This window comes from Rhinolophus ferrumequinum, chromosome 6 (genome assembly GCF_004115265.2).
Source record: "Rhinolophus ferrumequinum isolate MPI-CBG mRhiFer1 chromosome 6, mRhiFer1_v1.p, whole genome shotgun sequence".
Classification (NCBI taxonomy): Eukaryota; Metazoa; Chordata; class Mammalia; order Chiroptera; family Rhinolophidae; genus Rhinolophus; species Rhinolophus ferrumequinum.
The window spans coordinates 27292141-27307083 of NC_046289.1; the positions used below are offsets into that span (position 1 = coordinate 27292141).

The window sequence follows — 14943 nt, forward strand, 5'->3', positions numbered from 1 at the left end:
TTTTTATATTCCAGTTGTTCTGACAACATGTGGTCTTTTAATTAATGGGTCTAATGATTGCAGTATTAACTCTTATGGATGATTGCACACATGGAAGAGAGTTTGAATGCAATGAGAAGGGGACTTGGGGAGAAAGGGATAGTGTAATCCTTTTGGTCTGCCGAGCATGAGTGTGTTTTTTCCTCATTTTGGAAAAGGTTATCCCACAAATGTCCTACTCATCTTCGGCCAGGTTTGGCTCAGAAGCAACAAGAGGCAGAAAGAAAAATAAAGCTCCAGAGTCAAAATGACCTGGGTTTAAATACCATCTCACCCACAAGCTGTGTGACTTTGGCAAAATCACTTGACCTCTCTGAGCCTATCTATGAACTAAGGCTAACGGCGCCAACCTTGAAGGTTATTGAGAAGACAAAATGAGACAAGATACATAAAGCATCTAAAGTAGTGTCGGCTGTAGAGTATGCGCTCAGCACAAGCTGATTTCATCTTTTTCCCCATCCCTTGTGTGGGGAGGACAGAGGCCAATGCTTCAAAGCACAGCTATTCCTGTTGGCTGTAGACACTGTCCCCTGCTTTGTGCCAGGTCTAGGGAAGACTGTCTGCTAAGGAATGAGGGATTTTCCTTTTACAGTATTTACCTCATCCTCCAGAATTTAATGGATGAGATGCAGGAAACGAAGATAACCGTTCCATTTCAAATCCTCCTATACATGTGAGTCTTTGTTGATTATGTCTTTTATGAGTTGATGGTGTAATGTGGCTGCCAACACAATATTAATGAGAAGCAGTATGTTTAGAACGAGAGATAGTCCCATTCTTCCCAGGCTGTTTATGACCACATTTGAAATATTGTGTCACATTTGGGGAAGGACACTCTATAAAGCAGGGCTGAATTCAGAAGAAAGAGGCCAGGAGGAAAGAGAGACATAATCCTTATGATATAGGGTTTAGTGATTGAACTGAGGACTTTTGCCAGGACAAAAAGAAATATTCGTTGGCTAAAAGATAGGATTTCACAAGGACATAATGATGTCTTTTTTCAAATCTTTCTGTAGAAAATGGGATTTCTGTAGATACTGTAAGAGCCACAGCTAGGACTGGAGTCATCTGTTGGAAATTACAGGAAGACAGCTCTTAAGTCATTGTAGAGAAGAACTTTCCAACTAAATTGTCCCAGAATGCATTATGCATGTTGTCATTGCCTGTAACAAGCTTCCTGTCTCTGGTGGCAATCAAGCAAAAGGTAGATGACTGCTTGGTGAGAAATAAGTGGAACCTGAGCCTTGGATTGGGGAGGGGTACGGACAGTAAGGAGAAGATGAACTAGATACCTCTGAGGTTCCCTTTGATCCAAAAGTTCTGTGATTCTAAAACCCTGCTCTAAATTGAAGTTTTGCTGCTTAAGACTAAGGTGGAAATTTATAAACTAGTTCCTAATTGTCAGAGTTAAGACCACTCTTCCAATTATATGATGAAGAACTTTTTTTTTTTTTTTTTTTTGGTATTTTCGAAAAAGTATGAACACCAACCCTCCAACACACACATAAAGATATTTTTAAACCTGGTGTTGGGGCTTCAGGGTCCCAAAGAGCTTTATTTTTTTGACTCCTGCCCCTCTGTTTGTTGCCTAGAATGGCCCAAGTTTTGTAAATAGCAAATACAGTACCTGTTGTTTATCCACTTTTATTTCCATTTGGTGGGGAAAATCAAATATGTTTTTAGGTTTAAAAAAAAACACCCAATAAAAGTCCATCTGTGTAGGAGCTTTGTTTAGATCAGAACTGAAAATCTGGCCAGTATTGGGACAAAGGAGGCCTGCAAGAGTGGGAGCTCTTTCTGGTTTCCCATATCTAACTTCACTTTTAATGAAACTTCTTTGCCTTCATACCTCTAGGCCTGTGTTCCTTTTCCCTTTCTCTACTTTGACATGGGGGGGAAATCTGATTGATCCCTTTAATTTTGCGAAAGAGTTTAGAAGACTGGCCTACAGAGTCACCTCCTAGTGTGTGTTATATACTCAAACAGTAGAGTGGCAATAGCCCTAAATGTGCACCTACTGTGTGCCTACTCACCTGGTTGAACATTAGCTACTGTCTCATAAAATCCTAAAAAGTGTGGACATTATCTCCCAGGGATCTTCAATTCAGTTTAACCTCCTACCAGTGCAGTGGTACTCCCTCCCCGCACCCAGAGAACCCCTGCTCAGTGCCCATTCAGTGCCCCCTCACCCATTCTCTGGGATGGAAAGTTAAGTTCTCTTTGAGTCAGACATTCCATCTCTGGATTGCTCCACTTGTGAAAAGTTCTTCCTTGTTTTGAGTCAGAATCTGAGTCATTATATATTTTACTCAGCGATCCTGTATTAGCTCTGTGAAACCATTTAGTGAAAAGCTAATGTCATCCACAGACAACGGTTTGAAGATGGCTCTCAGTATCCCTTTGGTCATCTCTTTCCCCCATCCTTTGGTTCTTCTCTTCTCCAAACTAAACATCTCTGGCTCCTTTGAATATTCCTCACGTGACATAATTTCCGGACCTCACTCCCCTGAGTCACCCTCCTGGTTATGTTCTAGTTTGGCAACATCACTTTAAAAGATGCACCATCCTTTAGAGAGGCAGAGAGTAGTGAACGCTGCAGCCAGGCTATCGGGTTTGCATCCTGAATCTACTACTTGCAATCTATATTACCCTGGGCAAGCTAGTCAGCTTCCCTGGTTCCGTTCCCTCATCTATAAAATGGGAATATAATAGTGTCATAGGTCGTAGCGAGGACTGAATGTGTTAATAATATGTGTCAGGCACTTATAAAACAGCCTGGCACGTAGTGCTATACAAGTAAGTGTTTTTGTTATCTTAAAAAGAAAAGAACAGCAGAGATAGTGACTGAAGCAGCCCATCACTGAGCCTCCCCTTTCCCATAGGCTGCAGGAAGGCCAGAGAAACAGGTCTTCACTCTTCCCTCCTTCCTAAACATACCCCTTGCAGAAGGGCAGCTGCAGATACCACCTAGAGCTTGCTTCTGTCATTTACACAATAGACAAACTGTAGGGACTGACTCGCCAAGGGCTATGGGGAGCTCAGTTGCCCAGCTGGGAGCACCCAGACCCTGCATGCTTGCTCCAAAGCAAATGAGGCCAGCCAGTCTGGAAAAGGAGGCTCAGCGGCCATTCCGCTAGAGAAAAGCAATTGAACAGTAGGACCGAGCAGTGGTTGGGGTAGGCACATCCCCACAGAACACAACAGATACAATGTCCTGAGCACAAAGCATGTTTCATCTACCCTCATCTTACTACACATGTCTGTACCTGATGGGTGACCCAGAGGGTCCCGGTTCATTTATTGAAAGATACGAGTAGTGGCTCCCACCATGCATGGGAGATTAGGTGAGTCACTTGCTAGACAAATCCTTCCTGTACATGAATAGACCAGGCCCTGTCCCTGCCGTCATTTACAAAATTTAAAAATTACTATCACTGCTACATCACTTAGATTGTATATTCACTACAGATTCCACGTCACCTAAACCACCCACAGTAAAGCAGTAAAGACAAAGTAGAGCCCCAGTGGGAAGCTGGCTGCTGCCTGTTGCTCACCAGAGCCCTAGCTTCTCCACCTTTTCAGATCTTGATGTGCTGAGAACCTTGAGGACCGCAGAGGCTATGTCCGTGTAGGGAGAGGAACGAGCACAAACCCAATGCCTGACTCACGCAGGCAGCAACATCTCCTCTAAGGCATCAAATCTCGCTGTAACCCACAGTTTCTCATTTGAAAAAGAAATCCCTTTTCTGCTTATAGATTCAAAGAAGAAATATTGGCTTGCCAAAGACTGAGAGCTCTCTAGTGATTCTAGAGTTTCTTACACCCTAATTTGCACCTTTCTCTCCCCACCCTTCCCTTCCCTTGAAAATACCAAACCAAGGACACTGACACTGGTCACAAAACCTAAAACTGCAGCCCAGGCTTAAGGTGCCTGGGCATCGCATCTCCTCACTGTCCTGATGATGGCAGTGGAAATTAACTCCACACAGGGGTACAGAACAACCCTCACCTCCCTGTTCATTTAAAAAGGAGAAAGATTGCAAAAAGAAAGCAGGAAAAAACACAAATACATGGAGGTTAAACAACATACTTTTAAAGAACAACCAGGTCAAAGAAGAAATTAGAGGAGAGATCAAAAGATACATAGAAACAAATGACAATGAAAATAAATCCTTTTAAAATTTTTGGGATGCAGCGAAAGCAGTTTTAAGAGGGAAATTTATATCATTACAGGCCTATCTCAAGAAACAAGAAAAATCCCAAACAAATAACTTCATGTTACACCTTAAAGAACTAGAAAAAAGAGAACAAATGAAACCCAAAGTCAGCAGAAGAAAGGAAATAACAAAAATCAGAGCAGAACTGAATGAAATAGAGAACAAAAAGACAATAGAAAAAATTAATGTGACAAAGAGCTGGTTCTTTGAAAAGATTAACAAAATTGACAAACCTTTGGCTAGACTCACTAAGATAAAAAGAGAGAAGACACTAATTAACAAAATCAGAAATGAAAAAGGGGAAGTTATCACGGACAACAGAAATACAAAGGATTATCCAAGAATACTATGAAGGATTATATGCTACCAAATTCAATAACCTAGAAGAAATGGACAAGTTCTTAGAAACATATAGTCTTCCTAGGCTGAACCATGAAGAACTGGAAAATCTAAATAGACAGATCACCAGTAAAGAAATTGAATCAATCATCCAAAACCTTCCCCAAAAGCAAAAGTCCGGGACCAGATGGCTTCACTAGTGAACTCTACCAAACCTTCAAAGAGCATCTAACACCAATCCTGCTCAAACTCTTCCAAAAAATTGAAGAAGAGACAGTACTGCCTAACTCATTTTATGAGGCCAACATTACCCTGATACCAAAACCTGGTAAGGACAACACAAAAAAAGAAAACTACAGACCAATCTCTGTAGATATTCATCAATATCTCTGATGAATGCAGACGCAAAAATCCTAAACAAAATTCTAGCAAATCGAATACAACAATGTATTAAAAAGATTATTCATCACGACCAAGTGGGGTTCATCCCCGGGGCACAAGGATGGTTCAATATCTGCAAATCCATCAATGTGATACATCACATAAACAAAATAAAGGACAAAAATCATATGATTATATCAATTAATGCAGAAAAAGCATTTGACAAGAATACAACATCCATTTATGATTAAAACACTTAATAAAATAGGTATAGAAGGAAAATACCTTAACATAATAAAGGCCATATATGACAAGCCCTCAGCTGATCTCGTAATTAACAGTGAAAGACTGAAGCCCTTTGCTCTACATTCAGGAACACGACAGGGCTGTCCCCTATCACCTCTGCTTTTCAACATAGTGTTGGAAGTCCTCGCCAGAGCAATCAGGCAAGAGAAAGAAATAAAAGGCATCCAAATTGGGAATGAAGAAGTAAAATTGTCACTCTTTGCAGATTACATGACGCTATATATAGAAAACCCTAAAGACTCCACCAAAAAGCTATTAGAAACAATCAACAAATACAATAAAGTTGCCGGCTACAAAATCAACCTACAAAAGTCCACTGCATTCTTATATACTAACAATGAAATCTCAGAAAAAGAAATACAAAAAACAATTCCTTTTGCAATTGCAGCAAAAAGAATAAAATACCTAGGAATAAACTTAACCAAGGATGTAAAAGACCTATATGCTGAAAACTATAAGACATTTTTAAAAGAAATTGAAGAAGACATAAAGAAATGGAAAGACATTCCTTGCTCATGGATTGGAAGAATCAACATAGTTAAAATGGCCATATTACCCAAAGCAATATACAGATTTAATGCAATCCCCATCAAAATCCCAAAGGCATTTTTTAAAGAAATAGAACAAAAAATCATCAGATTTGTTTGGAACCACAAAAGACCCCGAATAGCCAAAGCAATCTTAAGAAAAAAGAACAATACTGGAGGTATCATACTCCCTGATTTTAGCTTGTACTACAAGGCTACAATAATCAAAACAACATGGTATTGGTAGAAAAACAGACACATAGACCAATGGAATAGACCAATGGAATAGAACATAAATATGGACAGATAATTTTTGACAAAGAAACAAAAAACATACAATGGAGAAAAGACAGACTCTTCAATAAATGGTGCTGGGAGAATTGGATAGCCACGTGCAAAAGAATGAAACTGGACTGCTATCTGTCACCATGTACCAAAATTAATTCAAAATGGATCAAAGACTTAAGCGTAAGACCTGACACAATAAACTGCATAGAAGCAAACATAGGTACTAAACTTATGGACCTTTGGTTCAAAGAGCAATTTATGAATTTGACTCCAAAGGCAAGGGAAGTAAAAGCTAAAATAAACGAATGGGACTATATGAAACTTAAAAGTTTCTGCACAGCAAAAGAAACCATCGACAAAATAAAGAGGCAACCAACTGAATGGGAGAAGATTTTTGCAAACAGTGCCTCTGATAAGGGGCTAATATCCAAAATATACAAGGAACTCATGCAACCCAACAACAAAATAACAAACAACCCAAATAAAAAATGGGCAGACGACCTGAAGAGACATTTCTCCAAAGAGGACAAATGGCAAATAGACATATGAAAAAATGCTCAACATCACTAATCATCAGAGAAATGCAAATAAAAACCACAATGAGATGTCACCTCACCCCACTCAGAATGGCTATCATCAACAAGACAAATAGTAACAAGTGTTGGAGAGGCTGTGGAGAAAAAGGAACCCTCATACACTGTTGGTGGGAATGCAAACTGGTGCAGCCGTTATGGAAGGCAGTGTGGAGGTTCCTGAAAAAATTACGAATAGAATTACCATATGACCCAGCAATCCCTCTACTGGGTATCTACCCAAAAAAACCTGAAAACATTTATACATAAAGACACGTGTGCTCCAATTTTCATTGCAGCTTTGTTTATGGTGGCCAAGACATGGAAACAACCAAAATGTCCTTCGATAGATGAATGGATAAAGAAGTTGTGGTATATATACACAATGGAATACTATTCGGCGGTAAAAAAAAATGATATAGGAACATTTGTGACAACATGGATGGATCTTGAGATTATAATGCTAAGCCAAATAAGTCAGACAGAAAGAGCAGAGAACCATATGATTTCACTGATATGTGGTATATAAACCAAAAACAACAAAAGAACAAGAAAAACAAATGAAGAAACAAGAACTCATAGACACAGACAATAGTTTAGTGGTTACCAGAGGGTAAGGGGGGTGGGGAGTAGGAGATGAGGGTAAGGGGGATCAAATATATAGTGATGGAAGGAGAACTGACTCTGGGTGGTGAACGCACAATGGGATTTATAGATGATGTCATATAGAATTGTACACCTGAAATCTACGTAATTTTACTAGCAATTGTAACCCCAATAAATAAATAAATAAATAAATAAATAAAACAGAAAAAAAAGGAGAAAGAAGATTCAGAACTTACTACAAAGCTATAGTAATAAAGAGCGTGTGGCACCAACATAAAGACAGACATGGAGATCAATGGAATAGAATTGAGAGTCCAGGAAGAAACCCTCACAGTTGTGGTTAACTGGTTTTCAACAAGGATACCAAGACAATTTAAGGAGGGGAAGAATAGTGTTTCCAACACATGGTGCTGAGATAACTAACTGGATATACATGCAAAACCTCACACCATATATAAAAATTAACTCAAAATAAATCATTAACCTAAATGTAAATGTGAAAACCATAAAACTCTTGAAAGAAAACACAGGAGTAAATCTTTGTTACCTTGGATTAGGGAATGGTTTCTTAGCTATGAGACCAAAAGCACAAGCAATATTTTTTAAAAGTAGGTAAATTAGACTTCGTTAAAATCAAAACTTTTATGCAATAAAGGACATTATCAAGAAAGTGAAAAAACAACCCAGAGGATGGGGGAAAATATTGATAAATGATATATCTAATCAGGATCGTGTATCTAGAATGTATAAAGAACTCTTACAACTCAATAATAAAAAGACAAATAACTGAATTTAAAAATGGACAAAGGTTCTGAAATGACATTTCTCCAAAGAAGATATACAAATGGCCAAAAAGCACATGAAACGATGTTCAATGTCAATAGTCATTAGACAAATGCAAATCAAAACCACAATGAGATACCACTTCACACCCAACCAGATGGCTATAATAAAAAAGACAGATAATAACAGGTGTTTGCAAAGATGTAAAGATATTGGAACCTTCATACACTGCTGTTGGGATGTAAAGATATTGGAACCTTCATACACTGCTGTTGGGATGTAAAATGCTGCAGTCATCTTGGAAAAGTCTGTCCGTTCCTTAAAAGCTTAAATGTGGTGTTATAAAACCCAGCAGTTCTGCTCCTAGGTATACACTAAGAAAAGTGAAAACATACCTCCACACAAACACTAACAATAGTTTACGATAGCCTTTTTTTACGATAGCCAAGAAATGAAAACAACCCATGTGTCCATCAGTTGGTGAAAGGATAAACACAATGGGGTATATCCTTGCAGTGGAATATTATTTGACAATAAAAAGGAATAGAGTACTGATTCGTATTAAAACATCGATGAACCTTGAAAACATTATGCTAAGTAAATGAAGCCAGTCACTAAAGACCACATACATATTGTATGATTCCGTTTATATGAAATATCCAGAATAAGCAAATCCATAGAAATAGTAAGTAGGTTAGTGGTTGCCAGGGTTTGAGGGGAGGGGCTAATGAGGAGTGACAGCTAACAGGTACAGGACTTCTTGGGTGATGAAAATCGTCTGGCATTAGATAGTGGTGATGAGTGCACAACTCTGTGAATACACTAAAAGCCACTGAATTGTGCACTTAGAAGGGTAAATTTTATGGTATGTGTATTCTATTTCAACAAAGCCATTATTTTAAAGAACAAAACCAAGTGGCCAGCTCATAGGCCACAGTTTGCTGACTTCTGGAAGAGCTCATCTAGCTCTCCCATTTTACAGCTGAGCAAACTGAGATCTGAAGACGAAGAAAACCAACATTTATCAAACTGCAATTATGTGCTAAATAGTGGGCATTTTTATATAAGTTATCACATGCAATATCTGGTTGTTTGGAACAAAAGCAAATCAATGAAAAATACATGTAAAGCAAGTACTAAGATGCCCTGGACATGGTAGATATTCAAATTGTAACAATAATAATATGTTTATTGAGCACTTAACAAAAAAGGAAAAAGAAAAGCAACTATTTGCCCAACAGTGGGTCTATTGACCATTATGCCATCTATACATAAAGGATGGAATTGGATTTTTAACAGTGTGGATTAAAAAAAAAAAATTGTTGATGGCTGGAGAAGCTAAGAACACTCTAGCTTATGGATGCAGCGAGGGTCTTAGTATTGGAATGTTCTGAGCCTATGGATTCTTTTTGGACCTCTAGGCTCATCGAAGATAAGATAAATCCCTTCCTCCCTATAAGGATGCTCAGAACTCCAACCTTCCCATGTTTAATCAGCCGAGGCCAACAAAGGCTCACAGTCCATGCAAAGCATCGATACCTTCCATACTTGTTGGGCATCTGGAAGCGGGAGGCCCAGATGGTAAAGGTGTTCCCAGGGCAAGCTAGACACAGAACTCAGGCCTGCAGGGGTGAGTTCAAAAAGCACATTTCTGTACTGTGGTGGCGAGCAGGTGCGAGAAGCTAAAAAGAAACATCAAGACCTGCTCCATAGCTCAAGCCCAGGCACTTAGGAAGTAAGTTGTAGTTCCCTAGGTTTGGGCAAATACAATAGTAAGAACTATAGAAATACTGACAAGGGAAGTCCACTGTCTTTGCCAAAAAGCCACAGCATTTTGTCTTTGTGGTTCAACTCCAGAACAAGGCATCACAAAGTAGAAAGTACAGCTCCCCAGGCCTCTACATGCAAAAAAAAAAACAAAAAAAAAAACCCAGGAAATAAAAGAATATGTATATGTGTGCATTGGTGGTGGAACAATGATTAGGAGTAAAACTGAGAAAAGTGTCAGTGCCAGACAGCTATATCAAGAAAGACGGTTACTGGAACATGGAGCTCAAAGATGGGAAACATAATACATTTTTTCACATAGAAGTAACATTACGAATGGTGTTTTATATTCTATAGTATTATTAGAACTACAATCCATCTACACGAAAAATTTTAAAGGCTTGGGAATGTATTTGATAACAACCATTAATCAACAACATTGTTATTCAACAATATGGAAGGCAATTTTGTAGTATGCATCAAATGCCTTAAAAAATGCATGTCCTTCTGACCCAATCTTCACCTTCCACAAATTTAATCCCCAAATTTCCCAGATTCATGGTACATTCACTCATACAAGGAAATACAATGCAACCATTTAAAAATTGAAGTAGAGTTATATGTAACCTAGAAAAAGTCCACAATATAATTTGTTTAAGAAAATGTTATAAAATGATATATGATATTATACCATTTCTTTCCCAAATAATGATAAGTACACGCACACAAAGAAAATAAATCTAGAGGGTTATAGACTTACTTGTTCCTAATTCAGGAAAATGAAATCACTGGCTATACCTTCCTACCTTATGTATTTCTGTATTGTTAGAATTTTTTTACAAAGTGTATATAACTTTTGTATTTAGAAAAAAGTGAAAATAGTTCTCCCTTTAATTATTTGATTAAGTAAGTCCCTAACATACATCCAAACACATATATGTAAAATAAGCCTCTATAACCCGTATTTTACAAGCTGCATATTGTGGCTATGTCATAATTTGTTTAAGCAATTCTCTATTGTTGGATATTTAGGTAGTTTCCCAATTTTTGCTACTATCAGCAGAACTTAGATGGAAATCCTTGTGGCTACATATTTGCAGATATTTTAAATTATGTCCTTAGAATAAATTTATAGCAGTAGAATTTCAGGCTCAAGATGTAGGCCCAATTAAAATCTTTTGAACCATATTGCAAAATTATCCCATAAAAACTCAGTGTCAATTTACTTCCCCAACTACCATGTGAAGGTAGCCTTTTCCCTTCACTCAAGCCTGAATCTTTTTTCTAATTTTTACCAATTTGGTAAGCAAAATAACACATTATTTTTGTTTGTATTTATTTAATTGCTAAGGAAAATGACATCATTCATATTTGCTTATTGGCTATTTGTTATTATTGTGTGACCCGCTTGTTGATATCTCTTGCCCACTTTTCTACTAGAATCTTTTTCTTTCTGATTTGTAAGAGTTCTTTATATAACATTAGCCCTTTGTCATTAAGGCTAGTATATGTCATTTGCTTTATAGTTTTGTTTAAAGTATCTTTTTACGTTCAAAATTGTTTAATTTGTATATATTTTCACAACAATAAAGTGCACTCAGGATTCCAAATTAGCATTTGAAATATAACCAGTTGTATACATATGGTCTTGAATACTAGCTACTTCATCATATGTTTTCTTATCTTTTCTGTATATAATCTCCTTGAAAGTACAAGTCATGCCATTTCTCAAATTCCCCCATAGCAGCCAGCACACAGCCCAGAACATAGCAGAGCTCCAAAATGTCTGAGATGAAAAAAATATTGTGTCTGGGATTGGCTTTGAAGCAATCCAGTTTGGGGTGGGAGATGAAAATGGGATAAAGATGAAACAGAATCAGCCACATGTCAATCATTGTTGAATTTGGCCGATGGGTACATGGAGTTCATTATATTACTATTTCTACTTTTTTGTATATTTGAAAATTCCCATAATCAAAAGGATCTTTTTTTAAAATTTATTTTTGATTGATTGGTCTACAGCATCCAAGAGGGGACTTCTGGAATAACAATGGTGATGAAAATGAATTACATTTACATCAAGGACCCTTGTGTAGCATAAAAGAAAATTAAGGTCTTGAAATTAGGCAGGACTAGGTACAAATCCTTTCTAGCTTAACGACCTCAACCCCTCTGAAACTCAGATTTCCATTATAAATAGGGTTAGTAATAACTACCTCAAAAGGTCCTCGTGAAGATTAATGGGGGTAAATCTCGGTGCCTAGCACCAAGTAGCACTCAATAAAGAGTCACCATTATCATTATTCAGTGATGTACAAGCTTGACAAGCTCCAGCCAACATTTCCTGGTGGTGGTGATCCAATACCTTTCTTCTATGGCTATGATTAAGCTTGGGCATCGGACAACTGCTTGGCAGGGGACTTGGTACAACAGATGTCAGGAGTCACATTCCTGACACCCAGAAGAGAAAACAGATAAGGCCACAGTAGAGGACAAAGCCCCCAGCCCCCTACCTTACTCAACAAGTCACCAAAGAGCATGAAGTCCACATTCTAATGACGCAACCAAGAACAAGAGTGATGACGGCCTTACAACAGTGGGCCCATTCGCATCTTGGACCTAACACGGCATCCTCTGGGGCGCTGGGAATCACACAGTGCCTGTGTCCCACTGCCAGAATTTTATTTAATGGTCTGGGATATGGACTAGGTATCGAGGTTTTTAAAAATCAAATGTGACATAATGTGCACCAACCACTCTGCTGTGTGCATTGGGGTGGGAGGTACAGAGGGAAGAAGACAAGGGAAAACAAAGAAGAAAACAAAGACCATTGTGTTCCCCATTAAAGCCAATCCAGTCATGTGGTCCCAAGCTGTGTCCCACGGCAGATAAATCTACTCCCATTCAGGTCCCTTCACTCCTTCCATAAACTTCAAGAGTGTGTTATTGTAGTAATTCACAGGGCTAAAATATATTATCAACACCAAGATACGTGCATATCAACATTCTAAAGAATATTAAAGCAACAGAGCTGATCGCTGCGTTTTGGTCTTAAAAAACAAAAATTGTCCAGTTAAGTGACAGCAGAGGTTGGGGGAGGAAGAAAAGCATTTTGTCTCATTGTCTTTTGGCAGCCTGTCAACGCAACTGAAGCACACTCAAAGAGGCAGCTTCATTTTGTGAAGTTATTGCAGTGTCTTTGATCAAGGGAAAAGCACATCCATTTCAATCATTGTAGTGGGGACAGGCCGCCTGTCTGGCTGCCTGGCCGCCCACAGGGGTGAGCCAGCCTTGAGCCTGAAGACACATGGCAGTGTTTAGTGTGTCAAACCAATGAGGGTTCTTGACTGTCTACCCAACCTTTGCTGAACCTCAGGGGCCCTCTCACTTAGCTATTCTGCCCTGACTAATCTGGAAGTTCCTCTCCCCAGCAAACACCACCTGGCCTGGCCTGGCCTCGCCAAAACAAAAGCTGGCCAGCAGCTGTCTGTCACGAGGCAGCAAACACTTCAGAACCAGGAGGGCAAGGGTCAACCGTTCTCATAAGCAACATACTCAGGATTACACAAGCCTAGAGAAAGGAGAAACAAAAGCTTTTGCCTCCTCCCCATTACCTTTACCCCCGTCTCAGCCCCAAACTCAACTGAGACAGGTCTGCTTTTCTCTCTCATATATGAATTCTCAGCAGAGAGGTTTCAAATCCATATACAAAGATCACCTGCTTTGTTTTCACCACAATAAATAATAAAACATCGATGAGGGATCTCATCAATTTTCAAACTTGGGGAGGTGTAGCAAAGGTTTTATTTTCCTTCAGTGACATCATCCATAAAATCTGGGGAAGACTTGAGTAGCAGAACCAGAGTAGAGATGGGGTAATGATGATGATGACGTACATTTATACAACAGTTACGTGCTCCAAGTGTCTTACATGTGTTAGCTCATTTAATTCTCATCACACCCTTATGAAGGAAGCTATAGTAATACTCATTAATAATAATAGTAATAATAATAGTAACATAATAGGCGTAATATAGTGGTTATTATTATATGTGATATTGGAGATAATCTCCATTTTTTGTGTAAGGATATTGTGACCCAGAGAAGTTCGGTGGCTTGCTTAAGGGGTGGGGCTGAGTCACGCTCAGGCAGTGTGGCTCCAGGATCCATGCACTAACTACAGCACTAGACTGCCTTCTGCCATTCCACACCTCAGAGTCTCCTTTAAAGCTGCCAGTTCAGAGAACAGCAGAGCACAGAGGTCTCTGGAGCTAGAGGGAGCTGAGTTTGAATCCAAGTTCGGCCACTCTGGTTGCATCTTCTATAAATGGGGATAACAGCACCTACCTCACAGGCCTGGGGTGAAGCTTAAATGAGAAAACGAATAAAAGTACCTCTCATAGGGTCACCCCCAAGTTTAATGCCATGGCCTCAGTACGGGCTAACATTTGAATCAGCTGGGAACTTTTAAAAAACGTGAGGCCCAGTCGCAACTCCTCCGCACTTCCACTCTGGCCATAGCAGGGTCAGCCTGAAATCAGCCATCCCCTGCGCCCAGCCCCGAAATGAAGCCTGAAAGTTATGGGACCAAAGGCCAGCTCACAGCCTTTGCCCCGTTGATTCAGAATTACAGGGAAGTTTTGAAACCTCTGAAGCCTCTGCTTGCATCCAGCTCTAAGGTAGTGATGTCTCCCAAATGCCGTTCTCTTCTACAAAGGGGGCTGAGGCACCGGGACCATCCCCAACCATGCTGACTCATCGTTGTCCCGTGACCTTCTCCACTTTCATCAGGAAGGGTCTTCATCCAGCCACCTCCCCCCTGCTATGGCCCTACCTCCAGCCTAAAAGCTTATGAAGGAACACCCTATTGTCCCTATCGTCCCGTGCTGCCTGTGTTTTAGAAACAGTTTGTGCCGACATCAACGTAGCCAGTGTTACTTTTACACAAAGCTCTAAGCCGAGACCATGCAGGATGACAGATGAGACTGCCTGAAAAGAAATTTTAAAATCTGCGTGCATGTATACACATGACTGTGCAAGCACATGTGTGTGTGCACACACACGCACGCACACACACACACACATACACACACACATACACACACTACATACACACTC

General features: G+C 39.4%; 1 protein-coding gene across 8 annotated transcripts in view; it reads right to left on the minus strand.

Annotated features, from left to right (window-relative positions):
- The window catches only part of SMOC1 (SPARC related modular calcium binding 1), a 140745-nt gene that overhangs the window by 60070 nt on the left and 65732 nt on the right, over window positions 1-14943 (minus strand). The window lies entirely within an intron of this gene.